The sequence below is a fragment of the Pseudophryne corroboree genome, chromosome 10 (assembly GCF_028390025.1).
Source record: "Pseudophryne corroboree isolate aPseCor3 chromosome 10, aPseCor3.hap2, whole genome shotgun sequence".
Lineage (NCBI taxonomy): Eukaryota > Metazoa > Chordata > Amphibia > Anura > Myobatrachidae > Pseudophryne > Pseudophryne corroboree.
In genome coordinates, this window is record NC_086453.1 from 18147509 (window position 1) to 18161557 (window position 14049).

General features: G+C 48.4%; 1 pseudogene; it reads left to right on the forward strand.

Annotated features, from left to right (window-relative positions):
• The first annotated feature begins 12887 nt into the window (after positions 1-12887).
• Positions 12888-13348, forward strand: LOC134966862 (junctophilin-3-like; annotated as a pseudogene).
• The last annotated feature ends 701 nt before the right edge of the window (positions 13349-14049 follow it).

The window sequence follows — 14049 nt, forward strand, 5'->3', positions numbered from 1 at the left end:
CTAGCCTGGATGTGCATATAATGTGTCTGGGGGTGGAACCCTTGCCTCTCTGCGGGGCGTGGTCAGAGTTGGAAGTTGTCATCGAACAAAGAAGCCAGAAGGTGGATCTATCAGAGAGGTAATTCCGACTTGCACCCACTCCACACCATCCATAACATCTCATTCAGCAGGATATCAAATATGTTCCAGGGTGGAAGAGGTCATCCTGGAGGGTCTGTAATTGGGAAGTCTAGGAGCAGAACATTATGTATGTACTAGGGTGGAAGAGGTCATCCTGGAGGGTCTGTAAGTGGGAAGTCCAGGAGCAGAGCATTATGTATGCACTAGGGTGGAAGAGGTCATCCTGGAAGGTCTGTAAGCGGGAAGTCCAGGAGCAGAGCATTATGTATGTACTAGGGTGGAAGGGGTCATCCTGGAGGGTCTGTAAGTGGGAAGTCCAGGAGCAGAGCATTATGTATGTACTAGGGTGGAAGAGGGTCTGTATGTGGGAAGTTTAGGAGCAGAGCATTATGTTATGTTCCAGGGTGGAAGAGGTCATCCTGGATGGTCTGTAAGTGGGAAGTCCAGGAGCAGAGCATTATGTTATGTTCCAGGGTGGAAGGGGTCATCCTGGAGGGTCTGTAAGTGGGAAGTCCAGGAGCAGAGCATTATGTATTTACTAGGGTGGAAGAGGGCCTGTATGTGGGAAGTTTAGGAGCAGAGCATTATGTTATGTTCCAGGGTGGAAGGGGTCATCCTGGAGGGTCTGTAAGTGGGAAGTCCAGGAGCAGAGCATTATGTATGTACTAGGGTAGAAGAAGGTCTGTAAGTGGGAAGTCTAGGAGCAGAGCATTATGTTATGTTCCAGGGTGGAAGGGGTCATCCTGGAGGGTCTGTAAGTGGGAAGTCCAGGAGCAGAGCATTATGTTATGTTCCAGGGTGGAAGGGGTCATCCTGGAGGGTCTGTAAGTGGGAAGTCCAGGAGCAGAGCATTATGTTATGTTCCAGGGTGGAAGGGGTCATCCTGGAGGGTCTGTAAGTGAGAAGTCCAGGAGCAGAGCATTATGTATGTACTAGGGTGGAAGAGGTCATCCTGGAGGGTCTGTAAGTGGGAAGTCCAGGAGCAGAGCATTATGTATGTACTAGGGTGGAAGAGGTCATCCTGGAGGGTCTGTAAGTGGGAAGTCCAGGAGCAGAGCATTATGTATTTACTAGGGTGGAAGAGGGTCTGTAAGTGGAAAGTTTAGGAGCAGAGCATTATGTTATGTTCCAGGGTGGAAGGGGTCATCATGGAGGGTCTGTAAGTGGGAAGTCTAAGAGCAGAGCATTATGTTATGTTCCAGGGTGGAAGGGGTCATCATGGAGGGTCTGTAAGTGGGAAGTCCAGGAGCAGAGCATTATGTATGTACTAGGGTGGAAGGGGTCATCCTGGAGGGTCGGTAAGTGGGAAGTCCAGGAGCAGAGCATTATGTATGTACTAGGGTGGAAGAGGTCATCCTGGAGGTTATGTAAGTGGGAAGTCTAGTAGCAGAGCATTATGTTATGTTCCAGGGTGGAAGGGGTCATCATGGAGGGTCGGTAAGTGGGATGTCCAGGTGCAGAGCATTATGTTATGTTCCAGGGTGGAAGGGGTCATCCTGGAGGGTCTGTAAGTGAGAAGTCCAGGAGCAGAGCATTATGTATGTACTAGGGTGGAAGAGGTCATCCTGGAGGGTCTGTAAGTGGGAAGTCTAGGAGCAGAGCATTATGTATGTACTAGGGTGGAAGGGGTCATCCTGGAGGGTCTGTAAGTGGGAAGTCCAGGAGCAGAGCATTATGTATTTACTAGGGTGGAAGAGGTCATCCTGGAGGGTCTGTAAGTGGGAAGTCCAGGAGCAGAGCATTATGTATGTACTAGGGTAGAAGAAGGTCTGTAAGTGGAAGTCTAGGAGCAGAGCATTATGTTATGTTCCAGGGTGGAAGGGGTCATCATGGAGGGTCTGTAAGTGGGAAGTCTAGGAGCAGAGCATTATGTTATGTTCCAGGGTGGAAGGGGTCATCATGGAGGGTCTGTAAGTGGGAAGTCCAGGAGCAGAGCATTATGTATATACTAGGGTGGAAGAGGTCATCCTGGAGGGTCTGTAAGTGTGAAGTCCAGGAGCAGAGCATTATGTATTTACTAGGGTGGAAGAGGGTCTGTAAGTGGGAAGTTTAGGAGCAGAGCATTATGTTATGTTCCAGGGTGGAAGAGGTCATCCTGGAGGGTCTGTAAGTGGGCAGTCCAGGAGCAGAGCATTATGTTATGTTCCAGGGTGGAAGGGGTCATCCTGGAGGGTCTGTAAGTGGGAAGTCTAGAAGCAGAGCATTATGTTATGTTCCAGGGTGGAAGGGGTCATCCTGGAGGGTCTGTAAGTGGAAAGTCCAGGAGCAGAGCATTATGTTATGTTCCAGGGTGGAAGGGGTCATCCTGGAGGGTCTGTAAGTGGGAAGTCTAGGAGCAGAGCATTATGTTATGTTCCAGGGTGGAAGGGGTCATCCTGGAGGGTCTGTAAGTGAGAAATCCAGGAGCAGAGCATTATGTATGTACTAGGGTGGAAGAGGTCATCCTGGAGGGTCTGTAAGTGGGAAGTCCAGGAGCAGAGCATTATGTATGTACTAGGGTGGAAGAGGTCATCCTGGAGGGTCTGTAAGTGGGAAGTCCAGGAGCAGAGCATTATGTATTTACTAGGGTGGAAGAGGGTCTGTAAGTGGGAAGTTTAGGAGCAGAGCATTATGTTATGTTCCAGGGTGGAAGAGGTCATCCTGGAGGGTCTGTAAGTGGGAAGTCCAGGAGCAGAGCATTATGTTATGTTCCAGGGTGGAAGGGGTCATCCTGGAGGGTCTGTAAGTGGGAAGTCCAGGAGCAGAGCATTATGTATGTACTAGGGTGGAAGAGGGTTTGTAAATGGGAAGTTTGGAGCAGAGCATTATGTTATGTTCCAGGGTGGAAGGGGTCATCATGGAGGGTCTGTAAGTGGAAAGTCTAAGAGCAGAGCATTATGTTATGTTCCAGGGTGGAAGGGGTCATCATGGAGGGTCTGTAAGTGGGAAGTCCAGGAGCAGAGCATTATGTATGTACTAGGGTGGAAGGGGTCATCCTGGAGGGTCGGTAAGTGGGAAGTCTAGGAGCAGAGCATTATGTTATGTTCCAGGGTGGAAGGGGTCATCATGGAGGGTCGGTAAGTGGGATGTCCAGGTGCAGAGCATTATGTATGTACCAGGGTGAAAGGGGTCATCCTGGAGGGTCTGTAAGTGGGAAGTCTGGGAGCAGAGCATTATGTTATGTTCCAGGGTGGAAGGGGTCATCCTGGAGGGTCTGTAAGTGAGAAGTCCAGGAGAAGAGCATTATGTATGTACTAGGGTGGAAGAGGTCATCCTGGAGGGTCTGTAAGTGGGAAGTCTAGGAGCAGAGCATTATGTATTTAGGGTGGAAGAGGTCATCCTGGAGGGTCTGTAAGTGGGAAGTCCAGGAGCAGAGCATTATGTATGTACTAGGGTAGAAGAAGGTCTGTAAGTGGAAGTCTAGGAGCAGAGCATTATGTTATGTTCCAGGGTGGAAGGGGTCATCATGGAGGGTCTGTAAGTGGGAAGTCCAGGAGCAGAGCATTATGTATATACTAGGGTGGAAGAGGTCATCCTGGAGGGTCTGTAAGTGGGAAGTCCAGGAGCAGAGCACTATGTATTTACTAGGGTGGAAGAGGGTCTGTAAGTGGGAAGTCCGGGAGCAGAGCATTATGTTATGTTCCAGGGTGGAAGGGGTCATCATGGAGGGTCTGTAAGTGGGAAGTCCAGGAGCAGAGCATTATGTATGTACTAGGGTGGAAGGGGTCATCCTAGAGGGTCTGTAAGTGGGAAGTCCAGGAGCAGAGCATTATGTATGTACTAGGGTGGGAGGGGTCATCCTGGAGGGTCTGTAAGTGGGAAGTCCAGGAGCAGAGCATTATGTATTTACTAGGGTGGAAGAGGGTCTGTATGTGGGAAGTTTAGGAGCAGAGCATTATGTTATGTTCCAGGGTGGAAGGGGTCATCCTGGAGGGTCTGTAAGTGGGAAGTCCAGGAGCAGAGCATTATGTTATGTTCCAGGGTGGAAGGGGTCATCCTGGAGGGTCTGTAAGTGGGAAGTCTAGGAGCAGAGCATTATGTTATGTTCCAGGGTGGAAGGGCTCATCCTGGAGGGTCTGTAAGTGAGAATTCCAGGAGCAGAGCATTATGTATGTACTAGGGTGGAAGAGGTCATCCTGGAGGGTCTGTAAGTGGGAAGTCCAGGAGCAGAGCATTTTGTATGTACTAGGGTGGAAGAGGTCATCATGGAGGGTCTGTAAGTGGGAAGTCCAGCAGCAGAGCATTATGTATTTACTAGGGCAGAAGAGGGTCTGTAAGTGGGAAGTCCGGGAGCAGAGCATTATGTTATGTTCCAGGATGGAAGGGGTCATCATGGAGGGTCTGTAAGTGGGAAGTCTAGGAGCGGAGCATTATGTATGTACCAGGGTGGAGGGGTCATCATGGAGGGTCTGTAAGTGGGAAGTCCAGGAGCAGAGCATTATGTATGTACTAGGGTGGAAGGGGTCATCCTGGAGGGTCTGTAAGTGGGAAGTCCAGGAGCAGAGCATTATGTATGTACTAGGGTGAAGAGGGTTTGTAAATGGGAAGTTTGGAGCAGAGCATTATGTTATGTTCCAGGGTGGAAGGGGTCATCATGGAGGGTCTGTAAGTGGGAAGTCTAGGAGCAGAGCATTATGTTATGTTCCAGGGTGGAAGGGGTCATCCTGGAGGGTCTGTAAGTGGGAAGTCTAGGAGCAGAGCATTATGTTATGTTCCAGGGTGGAAGGGGTCATCATGGAGGGTCTGTAAGTGGGAAGTCCAGGAGCAGAGCATTATGTATGTACTAGGGTGGAAGGGGTCATCCTGGAGGGTCTGTAAGTGGGAAGTCCAGGAGCAAAGCATGATGTATGTACTAGGGTGGAAGAGGTCATCCTGGAGGTTATGTAAGTGGGAAGTCTAGTAGCAGAGCATTATGTTATGTTCCAGGGTGGAAGGGGTCATCATGGAGGGTCGGTAAGTGAGATGTCCAGGTGCAGAGCATTATGTATGTACCAGGGTGAAAGGGGTCATCCTGGAGGGTCTGTAAGTGGGAAGTCCAGGAGCAGAGCATTATGTATGTACTAGGGTGGAAGAGGTCATCCTGGAGGGTCTGTAAGTGGGAAGTCTAGGAGCAGAGCATTATGTATGTACTAGGGTGGAAGAGGTCATCCTGGAAGGTCTGTAAGTGGGAAGTCCAGGAGCAGAGCATTATGTATTTACTAGGGTGGAAGAGGTCATCCTGGAGGGTCTGTAAGTGGGAATTCCAGGAGCAGAGCATTATGTATGTACTAGGGTAGAAGAAGGTCTGTAAGTGGGAAGTCTAGGAGCAGAGCATTATGTTATGTTCCAGGGTGGAAGGGGTCATCATGGAGGGTCTGTAAGTGGGAAGTCTAGGAGCAGAGCATTATGTTATGTCCCAGGGTGGAAGGGGTCATCATGGAGGGTCTGTAAGTGGGAAGTCCAGGAGCAGAGCATTATGTATGTACTAGGGTGGAAGGGGTCATCCTAGAGGGTCTGTAAGTGGGAAGTCCAGGAGCAGAGCATTATGTATTTACTAGGGTGGAAGAGGTCATCCTGGAGGGTCTGTAAGTGGGAAGTCCAGGAGCAGAGCATTATGTATTTACTAGGGTGGAAGAGGGTCTGTAAGTGGGAAGTCCGGGAGCAGAGCATTATGTTATGTTCCAGGATGGAAGGGGTCATCATGGAGGGTCTGTAAATCGGAAGTCCAGGAGAAGAGCATTATGTATGTACCAGGGTGGAAGGGGTCATCATGGAGGGTCGGTAAGTGGGATGTCCAGGTGCAGAGCAATATGTATGTACCAGGGTGAAAGGGGTCATCCTGGAGAGTCTGTAAGTGGGAAGTCCAGGAGCAGAGTATTATGTTATGTTCCAGGGTGGAAGTGGTCATCATGGAGGGTCTGTAAGTGGGAAGTCCAGGAGAAAAGAATTATGTATGTATCAGGGTGGAAGGGGTCATCATGAACGGTCTGTAAGTTGGAAGGTTTGGAAGCAGAGCATTATGTATCGGGTGGGAGGGGTCATGTTAGAAGGTCTGCAAGAAGGAAGTCCAGGAGCAGAGCAGTATGTACCTGGTGGAAAAGTTCATTTTGGAGGGTCTATAAGTGAAATGTTTGGGAACAGTGCATTATGTACCAGGTGGACAGGGTCATGTTGGAGGGTGTTAAGTGAGAAGTCCAGAAGCAGAACATTATGTACCAGATGGGAAGAGACATGTTGGAAGGTCTATTAGTGGGAAGTTTGAAAGCAGATCATTATGTACCAGGTGGGAGGGGTCTTGTTGGAATGTCTGTAAGAGCAGAGCATTATGTAACAGGTGAAGGAGTCATGTTGAAGGGTCTGTAAGTGGAAGGTTTGAGAGTAGAGCATTATGGTACAGGTGGGTAGGGTCATGTTGAAGCGTCTGCAAGGGTGAAGGTCAGAAGCAGAGCATTGTGTACCATGAGGGAGAGGTCATATTGGAGGGTCTTTAAGCGGGAGGATCAGTAGTAGAGCATTATGTACCAGGTGGAAGAAGTCGTTCTGGGGAGTTTGTAAGTGGGGATTTGGGGATCTGAGCATTATGTATGGGGGTTCATGTTTTGGGGTCTGTGAGATGTTTGGGAGCAGAGCATTATGTACCGGGTGAAAGAAGTCATGCTGTTTGTAAGTGGGAAGTTCAGGAGCAGAGCATTATGGACCAGGTAGAATGGATCATGTTGTAGGGTCTGTAAGTGGGAAGTTTGGGAGCAGAGCATTATGTAGTGGGTAGCAGGGGTCTTGTTCAAAGGTCCGTAGGTGAGAATTTTGGGAGCAGAGCATTATGTAGTGGGGGCATCTGCCACCCTGTCCCCCTGCCCAGCCCACCCTTGGCTATAGAACACACCCCTGGCTATAGAGATGAGATAGCAGCATTATGTACACCTTGTATGGGGGTTCCATGACCATATTAGATATGTATCATTGTGTTAGGCTGACAAATCAGAGGGGTTACTGCAGTGTATAATGGGTCAGCCATCACGTTGAGTGGTAATGCAGGTTTCTAGGATTAATATATACCCAGCCTGGTCTGGGGGGCCCCATGAGAGAGGGAAGCCTGGGGCACACGCTCTCTGGGCCCCATAAAAACAGCTTGTTGGGCAATTTTCACAAGTTATCATAAATAGGTCCCAACATTGATGGTACTCTTTACTCATTTGTGCCTGCAGATTCCATTGGGATCCTGCGGATCTAGAGTGAAGCACCAAGGGCGAGTTCAGTGGTGGAAATAAAGGTTTTCTAGAAGGTGCAGTCGCTGCTTTGGTCCAGATGCATGGGGGCAGCTTCACTCTAGGCCAGAATCTGGTCTCAAATTACCACTTCTGAACACGCTCCATTTTGGGGATTCCCAGGAGGCTGAAGCAGCCTCGCTGGGTCTCCATCCAACTTTTGCTGTGAAGCAGACACTTACAATTCCACACACACACACACACACACACACACACTAGGTAACTCAATCGACTTTAAAATTCATGTAAATATTTCAAACCACACTTGCATTTATAGCATAAAACAGAGAGAAGGAGGCCTACCCCTGGCTCCTAGCAACAGAGTTGCTGATGCACAGGGAGGCCTTCTTAAAAAAAACAAGCCTTCAACTGCGCATCAGCTCTCTGTGAACCATTCCTGTAGTTCCGCAACACTCCACCTATATGTAAGATCACAATGTATGACATCACACAGGGGTGAGGCGGCGCGGCAGAATATTTTTTTGGGGGGTAGAGGAGACCTGTCTCTTTTGTCAGACCTGGGCCCCACAATTTCTGATGGCAGCCCTGTTCACGTGACATAGGCTGCTGTTACATAAACAAGCCTTAAGTATCCCAAGAATTTTATCTCCATTCATTTAGTATAGAGCGGCATCGTTAAACCCAGTTTTATTCAAATGTTTCCAAAGTTCCTGGAATGACTTTATCTGAGGTAAAATTCCCTGAGAGGGCAGCGAGTTTCCTGCTCAGAGACTTTCCCTGCCAAGGATTCACGGTATAAGCTACAATCACAAAGAGCCGCGCATTAGAACGTACTACAATTATTTTTAGGTATACAGGTGGAGAGGTTTTTTCTTTATTGGGCACAGAAGTGGAAAACACCGGGCAAATGCCCCTTTATGGTGAGGTTGGGGCATATTTCTACCAGAGAAAAAGTAGATTACATCCTAACATTTCTAAATGGGCGAAACAAGACACTCCCATATCTGCCTAAACCCCACCCATTATCCGCCCACCTTTACGCCTACTTTTGCGCTGACGTAAAGGGACAATTTGCAGGATAGGGTTATTTAGTTGAGATAAAGGGCCTAATTCTGAGTTGATCGCAGCAGCAATTTTGTTAGCAGTTGGGCAAAACCATGTGCACTGCAGGGGGGGGGGGGGGGGGGGTGCAGATGTAACATGTGCAGAGAGAGTTAGATTTGGGTGGGGTGTATTCAAACTGAAATCTAAATTGCAGCGTAAAAATAAAGCAGCCAGTATTTACCCTGCACAGAAACAAAATAACCCACCCAAATCTAACTCTCTCTGCACATGTTATATCTGCCTCCGCCTGCAGTGCACATGGGCCCTCATTCCGAGTTGTTCGCTCATTAGCTGCTTTTAGCAGCATTGCACACGCTAAGCCGCCGCCTACTGGGAGTGTATCTTAGCTTAGCAGAATTGCGAACGAAAGATTAGCAGAATTGCGAATAGAAATTTCTTAGCGGTTTCTGAGTAGCTCGAGACTTACTCTTCCACTGCAATCAGTTCAGTCAGTTTCGTTCCTGGTTTGACGTCACAAACACACCCAGCGTTCGCCCAGACACTCCCCCGTTTCTTCAGACACTCCCGCGTTTTTCCCAGAAACGCCAGCGTTTTTTCGCTCACACCCATAAAACGGCCAGTTTCCGCTCAGCAACACCCACTTCCTGTCAATCACACTCCGATCACCAGAACGATGAAATTTCTTCGTTAGGCCGTGGGTAAAATACCAAACTTTTTTGCAAATTTACTTGGCGCAGGCGCACTGCGAATGTTGCGCATGCGCAGTTTGCGACTAATCGCTCCGTTGCGAAAAAATCTTACGAGCGAACAACTCGGAATGAGGGCCATGGTTTTGCCCAACTGCTAACAAACTTGCTGCTGCGATCAACTCAGAATTACCCGCAAAGGGTTGTAGAGGGACCATTTATAAGGTTGGTAGAACGCACAGCCTTTAATTTCCCCGGAAATCATTTAGGGGTCAATCCAATTAACCGCGCAACACCGTTGAAACGACAGAAACTGCACAGCAATCTGCCCACCTGGCAAACTGTCCTCACCCGGGAACTCGCTTGTTTATATATGCAGCCCTATGGGGTGGTACCGTGAGTGCTGCATACTGCCGGAAATTGTGTGTCAGATTTGTGTACTATAAAATGAATTCTCCACAAATTGCGCAAAATTAAAATTTGATTTCTGTGCATGAGGAGAGAATATTTTTATACCCAGTTCAAGATATTATCCTATATTACTGCGGCTAAACCAATAGGATCCGTCTGGTAAGATTGACAGGTGAAATGTCAACTCAAGCACTTTGTACACTGTTTCCATGGAGATGTTCCCCTAGTGAGACTTAAATCAGTCGGTACCGTGACCAGAGCCGTCTTAACAGCAGTGTAGGCCCCTGGACACAGCAATGCACTGGGGCCCCTACCCACCCATCAGCGGAAGGGGTGGGGGGTGCTATCAGCGGCAGCTTTGATGTTCCGCGGGGGATAGGGGGTGTTCTATCTTACGCTCAGCATGTAGGACCTGGAGAAATAATTTCTGCTAATTACTCCTTTACTGCACAAATGGGGCGGGAAGGAGAACGCTAAACTGTAGAAGGGGGCATTGTGCTGAATGAAGGGGCCCCAGTACATGACTTCCAGGGTAGTAGGGGGTGTTTAATACACAGGGGAGGGGTGGATAGTGGAGTGGGCTTAATATTCATCATTTTCCCGGGGGTCAGGGCAGCTTGCTTTACTGCAGATATATCCAGTTCCTGGAAATAGATTTCTTAGCTTTAATGGGAAAAAAAAAAACTAGAGAGTCCCACCTTTCAGGAGGTACTGGGGACACCTATCAGGAGGTACTGGGGACACCTTTCAGGAGGTACTGGGGACACCTTTCAGGAGGTACTGGGGACACCTGTCAGGAGGTACTGGGGACACCTTTCAGGAGGTACTGGGGACACCTTTCAGAAGGTTCTGGGGACTTGGGGATCAGAGTTCAGGAGCCAGAGCAATCTACCAACAAAAATATAAAACTGCGTATTAGGCGTGTGGAGCTGGAGCAGGGACCAGCTGCTTGAAGGCTGATATCTCTGGTTCTGGGCATAGTAGAGACAAGCTGCCAGTGTCCACTGAAAGGGGAGAGTCCCAGCTTTTGGAGTATATCCTCATAAAAACTCTAAGTCAAACAGAAACCGAGATATCTGGCTGGGAAGAACAATTAACAGGCTTGGATGGGGACCACTGCTTTGAAGTCTGATATCTCTGGTTCCCCAGGGCCGATTTTCAAAAATCTGGTACCCCTGGAAAGAGGAGACACTCAGCTATCAGCCTAGGACCCTTTTACTCCTGGGGCCCCATGGCAAGAGCCCATTGAGCCCATCCGAAAAGACGGCCCTGACCGTGACGTGACAGCGGTGATTGCCATTTAAGCAAAGTTTTAACAGCGCTTATTGTTATGTCTTGTAGCAATAGATAATGAATTTATAATTTTCATGTTACATCAATAAAGAGTCAAGTCTGCTGTACTAAACCGATCGCATTTATCGCCATTGAAGGCACTGATGATAATGGAAGTGCACACTAAAAAAAAAATTATATTTAAAATAATTACAATTAACATGAAGTTAATAAGTGAAGTTCTTAGCACAAATTTGGCCAAATTGTGAGCCCATCTACCACGTCCTGGTGAACTTTATTAAATGTGTCCCTAACATCCCTAAAACTAACATCCCAAATACTACAGCTGAAGGTGAGCCTTTCTTCATTTTGTATTATCACCCCCTCCATCTACCCTTAGGTGCTTTTAATTAGCACAGGTTCCTATATTTCTGACAACATATTAGAATGGGCTCTATTTAAAGGCGAGATCTTGATAAATTGAATGATGTGTTAGTATTAGGGATGTTAGGGACCCATCTTATGAAGCTCGCCTGGACGTGGTGGATGGGGCAGTTTTGGGCAAATGTGTGCTAATAACTTCACTTATACTTCATGCTAATTCTAAGATCTTATCAAAATGATCTTGACTATCAGTATTCTTGCTTAGAGTGTGCATCGACATTTTTCTTTTTACTGTGTGGTACTAGAAGCCTCAGCATGGTAGCACCTCTTATTATGTTTAAAAATAGGGTGTGCAGTGCAATCCCCCCTTTTGCGGCTAATAATGGAAGTTTAATAATAAATATGTGTTCTAAATCTACTTGACCACTATGAATTCTACACTCACATGAAGAGTGAACCATCCACATACAGTAGTGGAATCCTGAGTACCGATTTGTTTATTTAGAAATGTACTAGTATTGTACTAATTTTATAATAAATTGTATTATGCTTTTATAAGTGTGTCAACAGATTTTTATATTTCTGTGTAAGGAAAAGTATACACAAATCCAGCTTTAAACAAGTTAGACTAGCTGAACAGTGTGTCAGATTAGCGCTCTATTCCCGACCTTCCCATCATTGTTACTAATACCCCTTTCACACCGCCAATGCCAGATCCCACCCGGGAATTGGAAACGGGTCCTTCCCGGGTGGGATCCGGCATTGGCAGCTGCTGCAGGCTTTGCCGACCCGGCAATATGCCGGGCGGGTTGCCATAGCAGCGGGGGGCGGAGCCGGCGGCGGAGGTGGAGCTGGGAGATGAGATCATCTCCGCGCCGCCTCTCCCTGCTGTAGTAAATGGGTCCCGGGATGCATCGACCCGGGAGCCCGTTTACGCAGCCACTGACCCGGTATTCAGCCCGGGTATAACACTGCTTTATTCCCGGGTTGAATTGCCGGGTCAGGCGACCCGCGATTTCGGCTATGCCCCTTTCACACCGCACGCCGACCCGTGTCGACCCGGCAATATGTCGGGTCGATACCGGGTTATTTGTGCGGTGTGAAAGGGGTATTATAGTCCTTCTAACAGAGAACTCTGTGTGAATAGCAGCTGCCTAGTGAGTTCTCTTGATTGGAGCAGGATAAGGACGTTGTTGGAACCATATATATATATGAATGAATAAATTAATAGATAATACAATATAATATTGTAGTGGATTCTTGGAATGGGGGAGCTGAACAATCAAGACACTTAAAAGTTAAAAATGCGCGTGCCTTGGTCTGAAAAGGAGCATGGCCTCACAGAAAGGGCCCCTCATTCTACATCAGTCTGGGGGACCGCCCAACCAGTGGTGGATTTAGAAGGGGGCGATCAGGGCGGTCGCCCCCCCCCCCCCCCCCCCCCCGTAACACACAGCCCCAGCCCTGCCAACTTGCTGTTGACCCGGGACAACTCTAAGCGCAGCCCTATCACGCTGTTTCAGCCCAACGTGGACTCTCTGGGACCCCGCTCAGCCCTGTATTAGTAAGTGCGGGAGGCGTTGTGAGTGGAGATGATGCTAGTGGGTTGGCCTGGGATTGGCTGGGTGCTCGGAGCTGTGAGTGGGATGCATGCCGTGCCTGGACACGGGAAGATATTGCATGCTACCGCCGGCACACAGGAGCTGCTGCACCGCTCGGAGAGTCACCTGTGCCGGGAGTGCCAGCCCTGACACAGCTCCCCTGAATGATAGGCGGTCACTTCGATGATGGCGGCACGTACAGTGGCGGCTGGGAGGAAGGCAAGGCTCACGGGCACGGCATCTGCATGGGTCTCAAGAGGCAGGGTGAGTACACCGGCTCCTGGTCGCATGGCTTCGAGGTGCTGGGCGTTTACACCGACCTGGCCCTGCGGTAACACCTACCAGGGCACCAGGGGTAGAGAGCAAGGGTAAGTGGCTGTACCGGGGTGAGTGGACCAATGGCTTTAATGGGTGCTACGGGGACTGGGAGTGCACAGGCAATGGGGCCAAGTACGAGGGCACCTGGACGAATGGTCTGCAGGATGGCTACAGAATGGAGACCTACTCAGATGGAGGTAAGAGCTCCCCACTGTCTATTGATTGTCAGCTGTGCGGCCAAGCTCTGGCCTGGGGTGGTAACCAGCTTCCCTGGCCAGGTCTGCCAATGTGGATGGCTATCACCTGAAGGTGCCACTGCCACTGTACTAGTGCAATGCCATGGCTTAGTTGTGTTATCATGTGTGGGTTGCAGGTGAATGGCTTGTAGCTGGAGCTGTAAGGGGGGTGCTGATGGTATCCCCAGGGCTCACCCTACAAAGAATTAAAATACATCTGCACTGGAGTTATATATATATAGTATAGTCAAAGAATATTCAGCAGCCCTCCACGGCTTTTCAATCATAAGTACAGTGCATCCGGAAACTATTCACAGCGCTTCACTTTTTCCACATTTTTTTATGTTACAGCCTTACTTCAAAATGGAATAATCTTCTTTTCCCTCAAAATTCTACACACAATACCTCATAATGACAACGTGAAAAATGTTTGCAAATTTATTAAAAATAAAAAACTAAGAAATCATATGTACATAAGCAGAGCCGGCCATAGGCATAGGCAAACTAGGCAATTGCCTAGGGCATTTGATATGTCTAGGGGCATCAGCAGCTTCTACTGATTAAAATGATATGCGGCATGCCTATATTCTGTGTGTAGCATTTCATATGCAGATACAGCCACAGTCTCACACAGTATATAGGCATGCCGCATAACATTTTAATCAGCAGAAGCTGCTTGTGCATCCTAGCCACATAACCATGCAAATAAGATGCATTTCCATAAAGAAAGTGCCCGACGTTAGCATTGAGGCAAGATTTATGAGGACACATC